The sequence below is a fragment of the Panthera uncia genome, chromosome D4, assembly GCF_023721935.1.
Source record: "Panthera uncia isolate 11264 chromosome D4, Puncia_PCG_1.0, whole genome shotgun sequence".
NCBI classification, from domain to species: Eukaryota; Metazoa; Chordata; class Mammalia; order Carnivora; family Felidae; genus Panthera; species Panthera uncia.
This window is the reverse complement of record NC_064807.1, coordinates 77,878,852-77,884,682: the sequence shown is the minus strand read 5'-3', so window position 1 is coordinate 77,884,682 and position 5,831 is coordinate 77,878,852.

Sequence of the window (5,831 nt, the reverse complement as noted above, 5' to 3'; positions counted from 1 at the left end):
AGCTCTCTCTCTCTCGCTCTCTTTCAAAATTTAAAAAAAAAAAAAATTAAAAATTAAGATAAAACATTCACCCATGTGTTTTCCAGCAAAGCCCTGAGATTAGTGCCCTGTCACCTCACTTGTCACCTCACCTCTCCTCTCTCAGGTGATTCCAGGGGAGGGAAGGCAAGGTGGAGGCAAAGCCACTGTTTCTTGGGTCCCCACAGCTCCCCCGTGAGGCGGGCACCATGTCACCCCGTCTTAAAGATTGGGAAGCCGAGACCAAAGAAGCCAGGTGCCTTGTGCAAGGTCAAGTGGGAACGGGGAAGTGGAGGAGGCAGCTGGAATTAGGAGTCGGGTCTTTGGTTTCATGTTATTTTCCTTCCTCTTCAAGCTTCCCTTTGGCTGAAGTCTGTGTCTTCTGCCCCGATGAGGTCACATCCTCATGGGAGGCCTCAAGAGGCAATGGGTCCCTCCGCTGCCAGACACAGGGGCCAGCCCTGTGGGCACACCCCGACCCTGATGCCAACCCCGACCGCCCCTAGGAGGAGAGGGTGAGCACGGTCAGCACCGAGAGCATTTGCCCACAGCTGGGGGCTCACCAGCCGTCTCCTCACTGTGGTCCGCCAACAACCCTGAATAGTAGGGACAGCTATTTTTTAGGCCTTTAACTGCTCATTTCTTACTGGAAGAGACACACACTCATTGTAGAAAAACTAGAAAAAAAACAACTACAAAAGTAATAATATATAGAAGGAAGTAAAAGTCACCCATGAGCCCAGCATCCAGAGGGACTAGGGACGTTTTAGTACATTTTCTTTGTCTTTTTTGAAACAGTGGATGCAGACACACGTAGACTTTTAATTATGCAGCGAAAATCATAGCAATGACAGCTTTATGCCCTCCTGTTTTCATTGACATCCCACTGTAACATTTTACCATTAGCCTCTTTTTATAGGCAAAGGCACAGAAATTAAGAAAAGGGAAGTAACTTTCTCAAGGCCACTCCAGGTAAGTGGTGGAATAGGGATGCACCCTTGTGATGGGATTCCCACTCCAATGGAGAAACGGAGGCACAGAGAAGCGCAGTGACCCACATGAGGTTGCACTTCTGAGGGGTGAGCCCCCAACTGAAGGTCTGGACTCTTCTCTCTCCTGCATGGCGTGCCAGCGGGGCTCCGGGGGAAGTCCCAGGACAGGATTGGCTTTGTGGGTCTGGAAGAGACAACACGTCCAGAAGCTGGTGGGCGGGACACCACACCCACAGCCTGGGCCAGGGGACAGGGATCTGTCCTCTGCCTTCTGGGATCTGTCCTCTGAACCCCAGCAGAGCAAACAGGACGTGCTCTCCCCTACTGACCCTGCCTCCCTGCTGAGCTCGAGAGCAGACACTGACGAAGCCTCAGTTTTCACTTGTGCCACGAGGCTGAAAATTCTAATGTCCCAGTGTTGTGGCCAGGGTGCCAGGGTCGCAGAAACCACTAGCTTTGTACACGGTGGAGTCCCAGTCTGATGAAAACAGAAACAAGGATCCCAAACAGCCGTGGGTGCCTCACCGAACAGCAGACTCTGTGCCGAGGGCTTGCGTGCGTCACTTCAGGAACCTTGCGTAAAAGCCCACGAGGAAGTGTGGTGATTTTCTCCCGTTTCATGGAGGAGGAAACGCAAGCTCTGAGGAGTAAAAATCATTCACTCAAGGTTACACAAGGGCCAGGAGCCAGGACTTGGATCCAGATCAGTCTATGACAGGTCCAAACCCTACAGTCCAGTGACTTGATCCACATAATGTCGCGGAAATGACACAGAAGGGAGAGATCCGGTTTTCGTTCTGGGCAGACCACAAGTTGATTTTTTAAACAGCCATAACAAAATGATGATAGCTTATTTATTGAGCACCTACTTTACTTGGCTTTACTTGCAAGGACCACACTTAATATTGATAACTGGCTTGGGAGGAAGGTTATCATTTCTTTCACTCTATAGATGAAGGTACAAGTTCAGAGAGGCCAGGCAAGTTCCCCAAGGACACACAGCTGATAGGCAGGTTTCTGCCCCCACAACCAGAGGTTTTACCCACTGTGGCATCCTCTCCAGTGCTTTGGGGGATGGTCAAACAAATGAGAAGTTTGTCCAGCAGTCTTCTGGGCCAGCTGCCATCCCTTCTTCTCCAGGGGAGATGCCCACGCCCAGAGCACCACAAGGATGGAATGATGCAGGCCATGAGGAAGAAGGATGAAGTCAGGGGAGCACTGGCGTGCCAGTGACCCTTTGCCAGGAGCTGGATCTCATGTGCCACCTCAGCATCTGGGACATGTGTGTTTGTTTAAACAAAGCACATTCAAGTGGCCCAGACTTTGGGGGACCATTCCGGAGGGGGGTATCACACTCAGCTGGGCCAAGGGGAAGGACGCCCCACTCTTCCTTTTCGGGTCCTTTCCTCAATCCCCGCCCATCTCACAGATGGGGGGATTTTCCTCCTCAGAAAAGCTGGGGAGCACGGTGCTGGTGTTGTCATAGCTGTTACATGACCACCGTCCAGGCAGGGAGACCCAGAGCACTCGGCGGGTTGGGGGCTCCGGTGGTGGCCTGGGATTTCTCTCCTGGAGGTCAGCTGAGCCATCGTCCCTCCCTGCCCGCTGTCCTGACCCTCTCCCCTCGCTCTGGGGCGGTAGGCTCCACTCTGGGAGAAGTGCAGCCTCTGTTCTCTGCGTACCGATGAAAACAAGGAGCTCAGAGGAGAAAAGTGACTCACCCGGGAGCACCCAGCTGCCAAGGGGCAGAGCCTGCCTGGGACCAGGGTCTTTTGCCACAACGCCCGGCCCTTCTCCCTGCACCCAGTAGCTTGTTGGTATGGATACTAAAAATTCTCTTTCTGGAAACAACGGATTTCTACCCCCCAGCCCACCCCCAAGCACAGCCCCACCTGCCAGGAAATCCCAGGGCCAGCGGTGGAATGGAAGCATTTGGGACGGTGGGTGAGAAAGCTCCCCTCTGCTGCTACTGTCCTCCCACGTATGGCTATAGGGGGCCAGGTGGGCGGGGTAATGAGGACACTCTGAACCCCCAAGACCATCACAACGTCCCGTGTTCAGCCTACTCAGGACTCTATACTCTTGCTGTGGGATCTTGGGCCAGTCACCTGCCGTCTCTGAGCTCATTTTCCCTCTCTGCACAGTGGACAGGTGGTTGGCGAGAGTTACAGGCCTCCAGCACTGACCATGTTGGATTCTGAGCGCAGAGTCTGACGGAGAGAGGCCCTCTTCCCATGGGAATCTCCGGTGATATCTTTTCTCAGTCCTGGCCCCTGCTCCTTGAGGAGGACCTAAGGCTCTGGCCCTGTCTGCCCTCACAGGGCCACCAGTCACGGCCTCCCCACAGTACACGAGCTGGATTCCCTCTGAGATGGGTCAAGGGGTGCAGGTCACTGAAGACTGTCTCCCCAAGCCTTACACTTGCATTTGGTCTGGGATCCATGTGTTGGAGTCCAACAGTCCAGTTCAAGCCACGCCTCTGTCATTTAGTAGCCGCGTGTCCTTGGGCATGTTATTGAACCTCCCCGTGCCTCAGTTTCCCCATGTGTGAAATGGTGATATTAAACTTCTACCTCATAGGGGCGTTGTGGGATGAAGCAGGCCAACGTATGGCAAGGACATGGTGAGCACATGGCCTGCCCCTCATATTACTACTACAATCCTCATTATAGTCTTAACCCTCGGCCTCCAGCCCCCCGAGGATCCATCAGTCAAAGCCATAACACCCTCTTCCCTCTTCCTGCCTCTGCCTCCAAATCAGTGAATGACTTTAGACCAGCCCCTTCCCCTCTGTGGGCCTCGGTGACCCTGCCTACAAAATGACCCTTGAACCTGAGGAGGGCAGGGCCACCATCTCTCTCTAGGGGTCTCCCCAGGGGGGGCCACCGGACGCAGCACAGGGTCTGGCACTCGGGGGACAACACAGATGGATATCCAGCATGCTCAGCACCGTGCCGTTTCTGCCAACTCTTACATCGCCAGGATCCCAAGGAAGAACACGCACCTCTTTCTCCCACAGGCATGGAACCTGGCTAAAGAGCGGATTAGGTTGTTCATATCTGGAGCATTCCTTTCTGAACTGCTGCCGGCTGTTTTCAGAGCGTTACCACCCATGCCCACACCTCCTTCTGGCCCAGGGGTCTCCCTGCAGCTTGAAGGACAGCCCCGCCCCGTCTAAGGTTCAAGATGGAGCTGGAACACTGGTCTGGAGGGGGAACCTGACACAGACCACAGCCACCTCGGGGTTCCTGCTCCACTCCTGCCTTTCTCCCTGGCTCCTGCCAGCTGGCCGGCCCCGCCCACTGGTGCAGGGGAGAGTTTGGCTCCGGAATAGGCTATCTGTTGGCCTCCAGAAAGACAGTGGAGGGTGCCCCAGAATGCAAGCACCTCTGGTCTAAACCCCAGCCTCCCACTGTTCAGCTGGGCACGGAGAGGCCAGGGCAGGTGCCCAGGCCAGCAGGGCGAGCCAGCGGGAGAGCTAGAACAAGAGCCCCAGGCCTCAAAGAGCACTTAGCTGGTCCCCTGCTCCCAACCAATCCACAGCCCACACAGGAGCAGAGCTAGGTGAGAGCCGAGCCTTGGGGAGGTCACCTGCCAGGAAAGAGCTACAGGCCCCTTGTCAACAAGGAGAAAGCCAGCTTCCTGCTGCTCCCCAGACTTGGTTCTAGAAGGGGGAGAGGAGAATAGACAGAAAGACAGGAAGAGCTTGTGAGGATGCTCAGCAGGTCCCTTGAGGTCCTCCGAAGTATCCAGAGGCCTGCAAGCCAGGGAGGCAGAGGGCACAGCCGCCTTTGCCCTGGAGAGATACTCAACGCTGTGCCCAGATGTCATCGAGACCTTCTTTCACACAACCCTCTGTCCCCAGAGCACGTTCAAACCTGGACACCCTGGATAAACCTGGACATCCTTTGACCTTCACCAGAGCCTGTTACAAGTTGCCTTTTACGGGTGAGGCAACTGAGACTCATAGCGGTTGGGCAATGTGACATGGATGGGAAGGGTTCCCACTGGGTCCCCTCCCTGGCTCAGCTGCCACATCACTAGGAACCTTTTGCAAGCCTCTTCCGGCTCTGGGCCTCGGTTTTCCCATGTGTAAAATGAGGGCGCTATACCGATGGCCTCTGAGGACCCTCCAAGCAGTCAGGTGTCCCGGCACAGGGCAGCCCTGGCCTCCAGCCTGCCGGTGTATTGCCACCCCTCTTGCAGTTGAACAAGCACTTATATGGCCGGTAGCTTGTTGCATTTTCTCAGGCGTGGGCATTAGCAGCCCCATCTTATGCACGAGGAAAGTAGAGTCAAGCAGGGACATGAAGTGACTCGCTCAAGGCCCCACAGCGTGTTAGTGGTTGGGCTGCACTGTGAAGCTAGGAGATCTGACCAGACTTTCCACCTCGATTCCCTAGAGCTGTGCCGTCCAGCCCAGTAGTCACCGATACGTGTGGCAGGCTGACCTCCACATCCTAATCCCCGAAAGGGTGCCTACGCTGCCTTCCATGGCAAAGGGACTTTGCAGATGTGATTAAGGATCTCAGGACAGGGAGGTTATGGATCATCTGGGTGGACCCAATATGATCACAAGAATCCTCACAGGTGGGAGTCCGGGAAGGCAAAGCAACAGACAACCAAAGCAGGGGGAGAAGATGTGCCCACAGAAGCAGGGGTTGTGATGATGCCCTTTGGAGGCGGAGGAAGGGACACATGGACGGCATGCAGGTGGCCCCCAGAAGCTGGAAAAGATAAGGAAGGAATTCTTCCCCGGAGTCTCCAGCGAGAACCCAGCTCTGCCAACACCTTGATTTTATTTTTTTTAATTTTTTTTTT